General features: G+C 38.0%; 1 protein-coding gene across 30 annotated transcripts in view; it reads right to left on the reverse strand.

Moving 5' to 3' along the window:
* LOC106081129 (glutamate-gated chloride channel) overlaps window positions 1–14,699 on the reverse strand; it is a 274,102-nt gene that overhangs the window by 23,245 nt on the left and 236,158 nt on the right. The gene's annotated exons all lie outside the window — the stretch shown is intronic.

The raw sequence follows: 14,699 nt of genomic DNA on the forward strand, positions 1-14,699 counted from the left end.
TTTCACTAAAATCTCAAAGTCGGTATGTATTGCATCTGTATCTAAATATAGACCTAGTTGAGACATATTGAATATGAATTTCGAAGAGTATAACACAGCTCACTGTGTCAAAATTCTCACTGTGTCTTATATGATCCCAAGAACTTAAACTGGGCGATCAGCTTATATGACAGCTAAATCTAAATATAGTCCGATCTAGACTATACTCGGTACAAATATCAAGGGCCTTACACAACTCCTTGTGTTTAATTTCAGGGAAATTGGTTAAATAATTCGCTTTTTTAGGGTCTAAAACCTTATATCGGGAGATCGGTGTATATGGCAGCTACATCTAAATCTAGACCGATTTTGGCTATATTAAACTGGAATGTCGACGGTCCTAAAATCCTAAATAAATACGCCTTTTAATGTGTTCAAGCCCTTTAATTGAGAGATCCGTCTATATGGCAGCTATATCCAAATAAAAACCGATCTTCACCATACCCGATACGAATGTCAAAGGGTCATAACAGAACTCATTATGAATAATTTCAACAAAATCGGTTAATAAATTCGCCTTTTATGAACCTCAAACCTTAAATCCGGAAATCGGTATATATGGAAATTTAATCAAAATCCGCATGGATCTGGGATAGTATTGAACAGCGATGTCGAAGTGCCTAACTCAACTCGTTAGGCCAACCGTAAATACGCCTTTAATGGGCCCAAGACCGTAAATCGGTAGATCGGCCTATATGACTGCTAAATCCAAATAAAGACCGATCTTAACCATACTCGGTACGATTGTCAAGGGGCCTATCAAAACTCATTGTGTTTAACTTCAGCAAAATCGGTTAATAAATTCACCTTTTTGGCCTAAAACTATAATCGGGAGATTATTATATATATATATGACGGTTATATCAAAATTTGGATCAATCTGAGATAATATTGAACCGGGATCACGATGGGCCTAACACAACTCGCTATGCCAAATTTCAGCGAAATCGGACAACAAATGAGCCTTAATGACCCGGTGTATACAATTTATAATTTTTGACCATGAACATTCCACTAAGAAACAGGGGCAAACTTCTCACATATCAATGAGTACGGTCCGATTCAAGTTTAGGCTCAATGATAAGTGACCTCCTTTTTATAGCAGAGTCCGAACGAAGTGCCGCACCTCTTTGGAGAAGTACCTCACAAATGTTGCCAGCATTATGATGGGAAAACTACCGCTGATGTCTCGCCAGGACTCGAACCCAGGCGTTTAGCGTCGACCGGACATGTCCGATCTATATGGCAGCTATATCCAAATGTGGACCTATCTGAGTCGTATTGTTCAGGAATGTCGAAACAACACATCTCGCTATCCCAAATTTCAGCGAAATCGGAAAACATGCGTCTTGAATTGGCCCAAGACATTTACTCGAGAGATCGGTCGATAAGGCAGCTATATCCAAATCTAAACCAAACTAAACAGGAAGTCAAGAGTCATAATACAACTCACTTCCTAAATTTCACTTTTAATGGTGGACCAACTCACTGTCGCAAATTTCAGCAATATCGGATAATTAAAGTGGCTTTAATGGGCCTAAGATCTTAAATGGGCAGATCCGTCTGTATGGAGGCTATATCAAAATATAGTCCGATATAGTCCATTTTCGAACTTAACCTGCCTATGGACAAAAAAGGATCTGTGCAAAGTATCAGCTTAATATCTCTATTTTCAAAGATTGTAGTGTGATTTCAACAGACAGACGGACGGATATGGCTAGATCGTCTTAGATTGTTACGACGAAGAAGAATATACTTTATTGGAGTCACAAATGGATATTTCGATGCATTGCTAACGGAATAAAAAAATGAATATACCCCTATCCTTCGGTAGTGGGTATAAAATAAAAATGTTGCGCTTTGTTTGTTCCAAAGAATATCGGCTGAACCGATATTCATGAAATGTTCACAGTAGGTAGAGGCCCCCAGTGAAAATAGAGTACATTTTACCTTAACCAGGTGGCCTTTGGGGTGTACTCTAAAGATCTAGAACTGGTCATATCGAAAAGGTTACCCGACAACTGCAGTTTGTATCAAACGGAGATCCTTGCACTTAAGGACGTGGTGGAATGGTTAAGATATAATGTCATTGCGACAATTGGCATAAATATCTCCTCAGACAGCCAGGCTGCCATTAAATCCCTGCAAAACGTATTTCTGAACAAAAAACCGCCCTCGACTGTCGCAGATCTCTCAACGAGATGGCTGAACAGTTCACAGTTCACCTGTTCTGGGTGCGGGGCCTCAGAGATCTCCCAGGGAATTCTAAAGCAGACGAGCTTGCGAGACTAGGAACTAATGTACACACTCGAGGGACACTGTAAATTGTGGGCATGCCTCTAGCGACATGTAAGCTAAGTTTTCACGGCCAGGCCCGAAGGACAACGAATGATGGATGGTCACAAACAGGAGGCTGTGAGCATTCCAAAACTATATGGCGTAATCTAGACTTGAAGAGGTCTACCGCGTTACTATCACTGGCTAGAGCAGACGTCTCAGTCATTGTGTCCGTCATGACAGGTCACTGTCTAATCGGAAAACATGCTGGCAGACTAAACGACTTTTGCACAAGCTGTGAGGAGATCGAAGAAGAAGAGACTATAGAACACCTTATATGTGTGTGTCCCGCTCTAGCAGTCAGAAGGAGTTCCACTATAGGTTCTCATTTCTTTGAGAACCTGTCTGATTTAGCGGATGTGAACATTCGCAAGTTATTGGGCTTTTTAAAGCGATCTGGATGGTTCAACGGTAGGAACTAGAAGACATCTACATTCTTCTGTTCCTGTGGTATCACAATGGGCGAAAACTTCTAAGTGAGTCTGATGGCAGACTACCTCTTAATCCTAACCTAACCTGTACATGATGATTCCATCGACTTAAGCGTAATTATTATGCATCCTTATGGTGACCCAAAAATACAAAATTGGTATAAAATTCATCCAAACGGACATGTTTATCGATTGGGACAATATTTTCATCAAATGAATGGTATTTAAGAGTAGAGTATGAATTTGATTTAACAATTTTACCCCAAGTGACTATGGGCCCGCCCCATCCCCAAAAACTTACATGTTTACGATTGGGACAATAGGGATATCAAATGAAAGATAATTGGAAATGAATAAAAAGCCTCTATAAAAATATTGGTTCAAGTCCTAAAAGAGTATCCCTATCCCAAAAACCGCCCTCATATGGAAATGTAAACCGATTTGTACAATATGGAATTTAAACGAAAGGTACTTGAGAATAGAATACGAAACTTATTTTAAAATTTGGGGTCTACTGCCAGATGGATCACCCCAACCCAAAAGGACATGTACACCAAACAACACAATATGAGACTCAAGTGACAGGTATTTGGAAGTAGAATACGAAACTTATAAAAAAATTTAGTTGAATTACCGGGGGTCGATCACCCCAAAATTATGCACCTATTGCACATGTATACCGAACAGAACAATATGGGATTCAATAATTGAGAGTTATATACGAATATAAATTATTTTCAAATTTCAAAGGGGGGCGAAAATACTTTAGGGTGTAGAGAAGCACACCGGGCCAGCTAGTATCATATAAGAATTCATGATAAAGAATTTCATCAAAATCGCATAAGAAGCGATTGAGGGTCATGACAGATTGGTAAGATTGGTTTAGATGGAAGTTATATTTGCCCTCATTTACTGACCTACATGGTTAACAAGTATAGGATTTTTTAGGGACACTAAAAAAGTAGACCGATAGGGAAAGCAAAGGACGCCATTTTTGTGCCGCTCTTTTGAGATTTCTCTTCAGTAAGGTTTGCCATTTCATGATGGAAAGAGAAAAAAGCTAACGACGAGTCAAAATTAATAACATTTTCTATCGAAATTAGGAGTCAGTGGCTTGATCGTTATCATCGCAAAATCATTTTCAGTAATAAGGCTCATATCTGACTGAATGGCTTCGACAATAAGTAAAATATGCGGTATTGATCAGACTGCAAACTACACGTTCTCTAGGAGTCAACATTGGATCCCGAAAAAATTACGGTTTGGTGCGGTTTAAGGGCTGGCGGCACGTTACTGTGATCTGGAATTGCTACCGTTCAATGATAACAGAATATTGTTGGCCCCAATTGGATGATATGGACTTGGAGGACATGTGGTTCCAACAGGACGGCACCATAAGCGAAAATCACAATCATTTTATTGGAAACCTAGTGTAAAGAACGTGTAATCTCACGAAATAGACCAGTCGATAGGCCACCGCGGTCATGCGATTTGAACCTACACAGTGTAAGGGGAAAAAAATAAGTTGAAATAGGTCTGCAATTTTGGAACGGATAGTGATACCATCATTTTACATGGTTATAGCTGAGGTGTTATCCAGTTTATATGCAAAATTTCAAAAATTGAAAATTGAACCATAAATGCCCTTTTGACAGCTCCAACAAAATTGTGTAGGGCCGAGGTGACCAACTTTTTTAAATAAAACAAAGTTTTTGTTTTATTTAAACATTTTTTGTGGCGCTCTTATTAAAAACCGATATTTGTGCAAAGTGTCAACTTGCTAGCTTTTCTCCTTTCATAGTGAGCGTGCTTTCGACAGGCGAACGAACATGGGTAGATCGACTTAAAATCTCATAACGATAACTTTATGGAGTAGTTAACAAATATTTCGAAGTGTTAGTGTTCGAAGTATAGAAGAAGGTAGCCGAGTTGGTAGCGTGCTTGGATTACCAGTGCAGGGGTCGTGGGTTCGATTCCCGACAAAAGCCTTGGTCTGTCGCTACTGTGGTATCACAAAGGACCTAAAATTGTCTAAACGAGTTTGTAAAGGACTGTCACTCTTACCTAACCTAATCTTCAAACAGAATACCGAACCCCTCAAAATAAATTGGAAGTTATTCTAAAAGAACATTTTTTTGTGCTTTCAAAGTAACAAGGTTTGTAATATTTTTACGTCATGGAAAGAATGTAAAATAGTATTGAATATGCAAATTTAAAGGAATATAAATTGGGGGAGCTATGAATGAATTGAACTTTTTGTAGTTTCAAAGCGACATATTTTTGATTGAGTGCGGTATGTTTCCTACGCCATTTTTCACTATTTGAGTTACATGCAAAAAAAGGGGATCATACTCTTGCACAATTTTCAGTTGGTTTCGCTTTATAGTTTCAATGGTTAATTTTTTTCTACGACGACTTTACGTTGCTCTTTTCATACAAGTTGCCAATATCATATTTAAATCCAATTTTGTAACCCTATTTAAAAAAATTGAAAATATTGAACCTACACTGCCCTAAAAAAGGCGATATAAATTTGCTGAAAAGAATGTTGAAAAAATTTTGAATTTTTTGGCGACAACCCTTTGTTAAAATCACAAAATTTTTTTTTAAAAAAAACTACATTGCTCTTACATCTTTGGAAGCAAACTTTTTGCAGGGAAGTTATGTTAGCATGCCCCATCCTATGGTATAGGGTATAACAAGTGAAAACCAATTAGTTCAGTTGGGCCGAATTTTGGATAATCACCATCATGGATCCCTGGCAAAGCTTTTGTTGGTAAAGTCAGGTGGATGGTGGGCTTTTGTTCATGACACAAATGAATATTGGGCGATTTGATGTAATTAATGCCAGTAATTTCATATAAATCGGATATAAAGTACGCCTTTCGTGTACATTCGAACCGAAAAATTTGTTTTAAAAATAAGGATGTATAAAGGCCTTATATAGCACATGGACTAAAAAGTTCTTAGGATAATATATAAATCGCGCCAGGAATATTCCTGCAAAATTTGATTATACTCTTATCGTTAGTTCACAAGTTTAACTAACGAAGCTAGTTTTGCGATTTTCTAAAAAAAATGTATTCAAAGAAATATCGGGCGTCGATTTGTCATTTTTTCGGGTTAAAATCTGGTGTAAACGAAGCAATTCCTAAAATAGTTGGCGCAGTTTAGTCATGGTGACCAGCGGGATTGTCAGATGCATTGTCTGTCGTTTTTGGTCAACTGTGAGAAATCATGGTACCCATTTTGCGTCGAAAGATTCTGTTTTATTGGGGAAATACTATTTTTACAGTAACTGTGCAACATTCGCCTCCACCGTTGAAGGTTAGTCGTAACTTTCCCACATTTTGATGTTATAGTCAATTAATGTCGTCTATGGTAAAAGATGACTGAAATATGAATCTTTCGGGTTGTTTATACCTTGTGTCTCTTCTATTTGACAGAGAATGTAGCTAAAAAAGCTCTTTTTGGGGTTTTTTCTTAAGGTAAAGTTCAGTCTCCTAGCAGTCCGTATTGGGCGATTCGCGATCTTGTGCTGATGTAAACACGAAAAGTGAAAATTTTTTAAATTTTTTCGTTAGTTTAAAAAAATTATCGTATTCACGATACCACAAACAAAATACCTCGCAACAAAAAGCGATAGGTTAAAGCCATCAAGAATTTCTACAGCGCATAGAATGTTTGACAATATTTCGGTCCCTGAAGATATATCCATCTTTTGCATTTGTCACAAATTTTTGGAATTTTGGAATAGTAATAGTAATAGTCTCAAAAGAGAAACAAGCAATAATTTTAAAATTTAATTATCTTCGCCTAAACAGGCAAAAACTCGAACCGGGGAACACGGAGTAATAGCGAGAGCCGTAGCCGTTGTCTTGCGTTCGAAGCCATCAATACAATTTCCAACAGATGCACAGAATCATGTGTACCACGGAAGTAGTGTAATTGTCACAAAAAAAAGTCTGTCATTACACAAAAACACATGCATTGAATAAAAGTACAGCTAATAGGCAGGGTTGTCGAGCGGGGTTAATGTGGTTATTATAAATATCATAGAGGCGTTTTCGCAATAAATACGATTCAAATACAACATACCAACGCACGGCTCTTAAAGCCATCACACCTACTATGGTTGAAAAGTCGTCTAACCAAAGACGAAACGCGTCCCATAGTGGTTGGTATGTGTTGCAATATTTGGTTTTCCTTTTCCTCTTTGCAAAGATTGAGCTCGTCTCGAAAGAAAAACAAATAAAAAAGAAGTTAACTTGTCAAAAATTTCGTTTATGGCTAATAAATAATTTTTTTTGCGTGTAGTCAGTTTGTGGATTATAAAACTAAAACAAACGATTCTTGATATCTTCGGAATGTCAGCTAACTCCTTCAACTTCACTTTTTGTTTTCTAGTGTAACCACCTCTTTAGGACAAAACCAACGAAATTTGTTCGTGGAGGAAGAACTTCGAAGTAAATTGTTGCCTGCTTGTTCTGTTCCGTCCTACGGAATTGACCGTTCGATAGGAGGCCAATTCTAAGTGGTATACTACAATTTTGCCTGATGTCTTCGAAGAAATTCGAAAAATCAACAAGAGAATACGAATCATTGTTCACCATGGCAATGTGAGCTCTCACTTATTGGCGTTCTTCTTTTTATTCCCGCATATTAAGATAAAAATGCTGGGTCAATGATTTTAATTTTTCGCTAGAAAATGATGTTGAAGGGTAAGGGTGTTGAATAACCATGTTTTGGAGGTTTTTGCAATTGGAGTTGAAAAAGTGCCTCGGCAACTAGTTTGAGTGCATGAAAAAGTGTATAAATCATGCTCGAGGATATTTTGAAAGACAATAGAACCCTTTTTGATGATACAAATTAGCATATTCGTGATTAGGCCAGAAATTTATTTAGCAGCCCTCGAATTGCTTACAAGAGTTTGTTTAAAAATTTATTCGCGATGAAAGTCAAGCTTAAAGTGAGATGGCGTTATATTTAGCTGAAAAATCACAACCGGTTATTGTTGACAAACTCAAACACTTCAAAGTAAATAAAATGTTTGTGTATCGCACCGTAAATTATAGCATAGCCAAATGGTTTAAGATCTGGAAATATCCCGTGAAAGGATCCAACATATATTTAGAAACGATCTGAAGTTGAAGATTTTCAAAAATCACATGATTTTACACCTAAGTTTGATTCGAAAGAACAAAGAAGTAGCTGCGCTTATACGACCGTAGTGAATTTCCGAACATTGGGTTAGAATAGTTTATGTAGGAGTGGCAGTCCTTTACAGAATCACTTAGAAAATTTTAAATTCATTGTGACACCACAGTAGCGACATACCAAGGGCTCTAGTGGGAATCGAATCCATGACCACCGCACGGGTAATTCGAACAAGCTTTTCACTCGGCACAGGAGCGCCTAAAATCAATGTGTTTTCTGACTAGAAAAATGCCCGAATTGAGCAATTCGTAAACTCCCAAAATTATTATCGAACGAAGTGATTTTCCATCCCAGTTGTCAGCTATAACCGCCAAAGGCCATTCTCCTACATTTCATCAGGCCTGGCGGCAAAGTAAATACGACTTATTATTTGCAATATACATTTCGGTTATAGACCATGGACGAACCAGCATGGCTCACCACTGTCACATAAGGCACGCGTAAATGAAAAATATTTAAAAAGCCATATTCCGCACTTCATTTCGTGGCTGTGCCATGTGCCATATGCTAACCCGATTGACTTTTCTATTTGGGTCATTTTAGAGAGCAAGGTAAAGACTACTAAAAACTACGCCAGTATGGATGCGCTGAACAAAGCCATTGTACGGGAATGGGCCAAAATACTTGCAGATTATATTCATACAGCTTGCAAACCATTTTTTGAAAGACTCGCAGCAAAAGTCAAGACCAAGTGAGCATATATATAACAAAAGTGAGTGGATTCTGAAATTTTGATAATTTCCACACTTTTATGTCATTTGAATCAATAAAAAATATTTTCACACAAAAAAATTTAGTTATTTGAATTTGTATCAGTTTGTATCAGCTACCTTAGACCATCGCGCACATAAATTCATGAGATCATAAACGGCATATTTTTATTTTAAAACTTCGCTGAGTTAGTTGGAACTGTTTAAAGTACACCTAAGCCTAATATAATTCATACCTATTCATAAGTGAATGTATAGCACAATTTTCATTTATAAACCGTAGCCTCAACAATTTTTTTTGGTAAACCAAAGATCTGGGACAAGACCATGTCAATATCCTACAGGGTTAAGTATCCAGGATAAACAGTGCAGGAAGAACAGAAAGCAAGTGCGAGAGTGAATGTAGATTTCGAAGAAATCGAAGAAGGCATTCGCTTGTGATGGGGTCTACAAGTATGAGGTCTATGCAGAAAGTATTTGTTGTGGATTTTTAGGGTGGATGTTTACGTATATCTGACATTTTGGGCATATCGGGCAAAGTTGAGGGTTTTAGGAGGTCTGTAGGTTAGGTTAGGTACTTCCTTAACTTTTGGACCTATCTGGAATATAGTGAAAATTTGGGAGGGATTAGGTGTATATCAGATACCAAATTGCTAACCAATCAAGAACTGAAATCGGAGAATCTGCTTCAGCGGCGCTTTATTTCAAAATAACCCCAATATTTGGAGTCCCAAATGAAGTAGCATACATCAATAAGAATCGTACGTATTGTTAAGTTAAGGTTAATTGAGTTTACGAGAATAAATTGCATGATTATTTAGATTGTAGCCATTTGGTCCATACTTAATATAGTATATAGGCACTGAATCGCCCTCTAAAATCTTACCAAGTAAAAATGAAATATAAATTGAAATTAACACTTGCTACATTATGTAACTACTAATGCAGAATTTGAGGAGTGTTCACGACGCACAGTGTTGTCTCTTAGTGTATTCATTGGACAAAAATAATTAGAGTTGACATAGAAATCTAAAATCGGTCTATAACGTGATATAGTAGCTTCCATATAAATTGATCTCCCGATTTAACATCTTGACCCTCCAGAGGGTGCAATTATGATCCGATTTGGCTGAAATTTTGCACAATGGCTCTGCTATGACTCTCAAAAACTCTGCTAAGTATGGTCCAAATCGGTATATACCTTTATATAGCTCCCATATAGGCCAATTTCTTGAGTTCTTAAGCCTATAGAAGCGTTTACTTTAACTTACAATTTTATCCCTGATATGTGTTTTCCGTTTTACTGATTTCCGGTGTTTATGTTATGTTTTGGGTTTTGTGGTGTTCGGGGGACTATAGTAGAGTTTTGCAAAATATTGAATAGGTGCAAGTTTGTGCAGCTTAAATTTAGTTTTCTTGATTCAGGACACTTTACTGAAGTATATATAATTATCCGTCTTGTATTCGTCCATTTCTCAAAATCACGCTGTATTCCGAACGAATACATCTTACGTTCAAAACTTCGGATAGTCCTCAAAAAAATGAGAACCTAATGCTTTTTTAAAGGTTTCTCTGCAAGGAGGTGTCGCATTGCGGCACGCTATTCCGTCTCGCCTGTAAAAAGGCAGCCCCTTTTTGAGCTCAAACTTGAATCGGACAGCACTCATTTATATGTGAGTAGTTTGCCCCTATTCCTTAATGGAATGTTCATGGGCAAATTTGAATATTAGCGATGTGGAAGTATTTCAAACAGACAGTGCGTGATACACACACAGCAGCCTTTTCTTCCTCCACAGATTCTGCAGAATCCCTTGATGGTAACTTTCAGTCTGTCAACATGTTTACCGATTAGACAGTGATCTTTAATGATGGACAGAATGGCTGAGACTTCCGTTCTTGCCAGCGACAGCAAAGACAAGAATGGGCCACATACTTTTGGATTGTTCACAACCACCACTTTGTGACAATGAGCCTTCAAGAGTGATTTTGAAGACATAGCTTACATGTCGCTAGAGGCATACCCACAGATTCCAGTTCCCTTAGAAAGTGTAAGGTAATTCCTTGTCTCGCAAGCTCATCAGCTTTACAATTTCCTGGGATATAATAATATACTATTGTTAATGGATATATTCCAAGGCAGAGGAGACAGTACACCTCCCTGGGGTGTTTCTCTGCTGATAATCTTTTTAGATCTGAAGATCCCAAGCCTTACGTAATGCACAGTTTAGTAAGTAAGTTATTACTAAATTTTCCCACGGTAGTATTGATGCTCCAGCTCCCTCATGATTGACGTCAGTTTAACATTATTGAAAGCATATTCAATGTCAAGCAATACTACTATTCAGTGGACTTGTCCTTATTTTTTGCATGCTGTTGCCGAGACACGTGATCTCCAGGGATCTTTGCCCCAAGATATGTTTGTATCAGCCTCTCTAGAGTCTTCAGCATAAAGGATGACAGACTAATAAGACAAAATTTGTTCGCCTTTGTATAGTATGTTTTCCCTACTTTCGGAATGATAATTACATTTGTGTCCCTCTATCCCAAAGGTATGTACGACATGCTGATACAATCAGAGTATGCCATCCTAAGCCTAGGAGCAAGTATATCAGACACAGCTTGTAAAGCAACCGGCACTACGTTGCCTATAGACCCCTCAGTCATGTGATGCCCTTGAGGCTTTCGCCTTGTTGAATTGTTTCTGCAAGCCTTCGTTAGACCAACCAGTTCAGGGGTCCACCATGGCGATCGCTGTTTGCTCTTTGGCTTGGCTCTGGAACATGCTGACATAAGCGAGTCATAAAAGACCTTTGTGGTCCGCTTTAAATCGTTCAAAGAACTTGAAAAATACGAAATATGGTGGATGGCATATAAGATTCGGCTCGACTGATCATAAGGCACTTTTACATGTTTTAACTTGTTTTCAAATTGTTGTTTTGTAATAGTGAATTTCAATATATGTCCCGATTTGGACAACACTTAACATGGATATATTACGATCACATTGCAAAATAATACATTGGAAACCATACGAGTCTTTGTAAATGGGTTCTTATCCGATGAGCAAACATTAACTGTAGAACAGAAGTCGTTTCTTCCTTCCTATATTCTACGTTCATTAATGAACTGCAGAGTTAGACCTCGATTCCGATCTACCTATTAACAGATTACATTAACCTTTGCAGCTCGGACTCATTCAAGTAATTAAAGACAAGAGGCTTATTGTGGACAGCCAGGTCTTACTGGACACTAATGAGTGTGGTCGAATTAATAGAGTCAACATTAATGCACAATTCTGTTTCTTGTCACACAAACGATTAGCTGACCTATTACTCTATCTATCAAAAGTATGGATGTTGAGCAGTCAGAAGCTCTTGATGTTGTGGGTATGAGTCTACAATGTGATACCCGCAGGCCAAAGCATGTACCGAATGAAGAATTCAAATGTTTTGGACTTTCTTAAGCGATTCAAGAACAACTGCACTTCTTCTGAATCGCCCATCGACAATCGTTCGCCGGATTTCTAGGTTGGTAAATACATCCCAACGGCACGGCATAGCTATAGCACCACACAGGTTGGAACATGAGTTCCGATCTGTGTGGTGAACATAATCATCCAGGGAAGCTCAGCTGAGAACTAAAGGCTTGTCCAAAGGTTGCGGAGAGCAGAATACTCCGTATACGGAGTAGTTGCAATTGCAGCGGACAATCAGAGATATTGAGTCGAGAGTCTCAGTGAGAGACGAGTTGGCACCGACTCTTGCCTAAATACTGAGTATCTATGATACTCGATATGGCGAGGCAAGTTATTGGCGCCTTTAAATAATCACGAGCGATCGGTCCCATGGACCGGAACAAGCTTGCTCACCAGAACAGCTCGAGAAGAATCGCTACATCCACATTCAAATGTGGCTAAACTAATAACAGTATGTAAGTTAAGCAGCTAGAAGTTCTTTATGTTGTGAGCATGAAGATTTAATTTGATGTGGGTTGATTTTACTTGTGATAGTGCTGACTGGTCCAATTGGGGTATCCAATCCTATTGTTTTCCTTGAGCATAGTCGTAATGTGGCTTGCGTAACGCTATAGATGTGTTCATCGCCAACTTTCTATTTAGTAGCCAACGCAATGTAATGCAACCATAGGGAATATCCCCTGCGTGAAGGTTGCACATATGGAAGTTTGTAACCCCCGACTATAATGGATTGTATACAAATACGAATAATGAATATTTGTGAGTTAGCATGAAGAATTCTTCTAAATAACCTCCCATTTTACTAATAACTTTTGGAGTTATCATAATTAATCAATGAATTAAGACTATAGATAACAAGGAACAAAATAAGAGCAATTACTTATATACATATGTATTTATTTAATTTTTTAATAATCCGTTTTCGATGATATCGTTATAACAAATAATAATGTAGACTATATTTATTTTAAAAATCGACCATACCATGGTAAATATTTTTTCTTCCTTTTTTATGATCACGAAACTCTATTATGTAAGAAATATATTATTGGAAAGCTGAGCAAAATTTCAAAATTTCGTATGCTCTGGTCATGGTATTCCACAAATGTCACTTACCTCTGTGAATTGTCACCAATATACACCAATCAAAAATCAGCCAATGGTGGCACCATATTCGTAAAAATTAAAAATCAAATTTCCATACAATTTCAAGAAATTTTCATACCTTGCGGAAAAAATCAATTAGCGCAATAAAAACAAAAGGGTTAATGAAAAGCCGACCATAATCCAGATAGAAACAAACGTGAGATGTCAAACATCTCCACTGCGGACGAGCTACTGGCCTCAACTGATGAAGCAGTCGCCAACATCATAGGTTCCCGCCAAAGCTACACCATGTCTCTGCAGAAGGCAAACCAAACGCAAGTCCTGCCCATCATATCAGGTGAACAGTGATGGAGCAAATCAAAAAAGTTTGGGGGTTAGGTGTGAAAAAGAACAAAGGGGTTGGGACCATCGGAAAAATTATAATTATGCACGCTCGGTGACGTCACTACCGAACATGATCACCCTCCCCGGGGGAAGAGTGAAGGACCAGAAAAGCGGGTGAAGTAAGAAACCTTCAAAATACACTTACCTGTGGCCTAAGCCTTTTTCTAGTGCTATAAGTGACTGAGTTGGGTGGGGGTGCCATTGAATCCAAGCAGATTGAGTTCACAATACTTACAATCGAACTGGGACCACTGGAACCTGGCTTCGACTCCAAGAACAAACGTCGGGCAGTTAATTCTGGAAGGAGTTTATTTTTTGACAATGGCATTACTAAGGCAAGCAATACAGAGGGGTTATTGTATTTTATATGATTCTCGCAAGAATTGATTGTTACCTGAAAAGGTATCATAATTAAATTAGAAAATGCATCGATCGATATAGTACCAAAATACTATAAACTACGCTACATCATTTGGAGCCTGGAGACTCCGAGTAATGACTAGTCACTTACAAAATTCCGTAAAAATAGTGAATATATGCATGGGCAAAGTAATGACTTGGGAATTACACAATTGGAGAGTACTCCAAACGCTAGGCATAAGTTGCTCTCGTACTTCAGGCGAGTCGAAAATGTTTCGGATCAAAGTAATCCAAAACTTTTAACATCACCAGCAGTGAAAATCAACTCATATACCTCCAAAATCGAAATGATGTTGTTTTGTGGTCATACCAAAGATCTTATGATTGCGTTACTTCAGGCACAATATGTACATATATTTGCTGGTAGCCTCAAGGAAGAAGATGAAGAGTACAGGTTGAGTGTGAAATTCTGGTATAATGTAGTTTCTGCGACACTTTACTTCAAAGATAGTGGAGGCAAGTCTGTCAGAAAGCGGAATTTAATTTCTGGAATTTCCTTCTGAGATATTATGAGTTGACTCAAATAACAGCAACATGGTGTAGATAGGCGGTGGGAGGCAGTAGCGAAGATTTGGAAAT

Source organism: Stomoxys calcitrans, chromosome 2 (genome assembly GCF_963082655.1).
Source record: "Stomoxys calcitrans chromosome 2, idStoCalc2.1, whole genome shotgun sequence".
NCBI lineage: Eukaryota > Metazoa > Arthropoda > Insecta > Diptera > Muscidae > Stomoxys > Stomoxys calcitrans.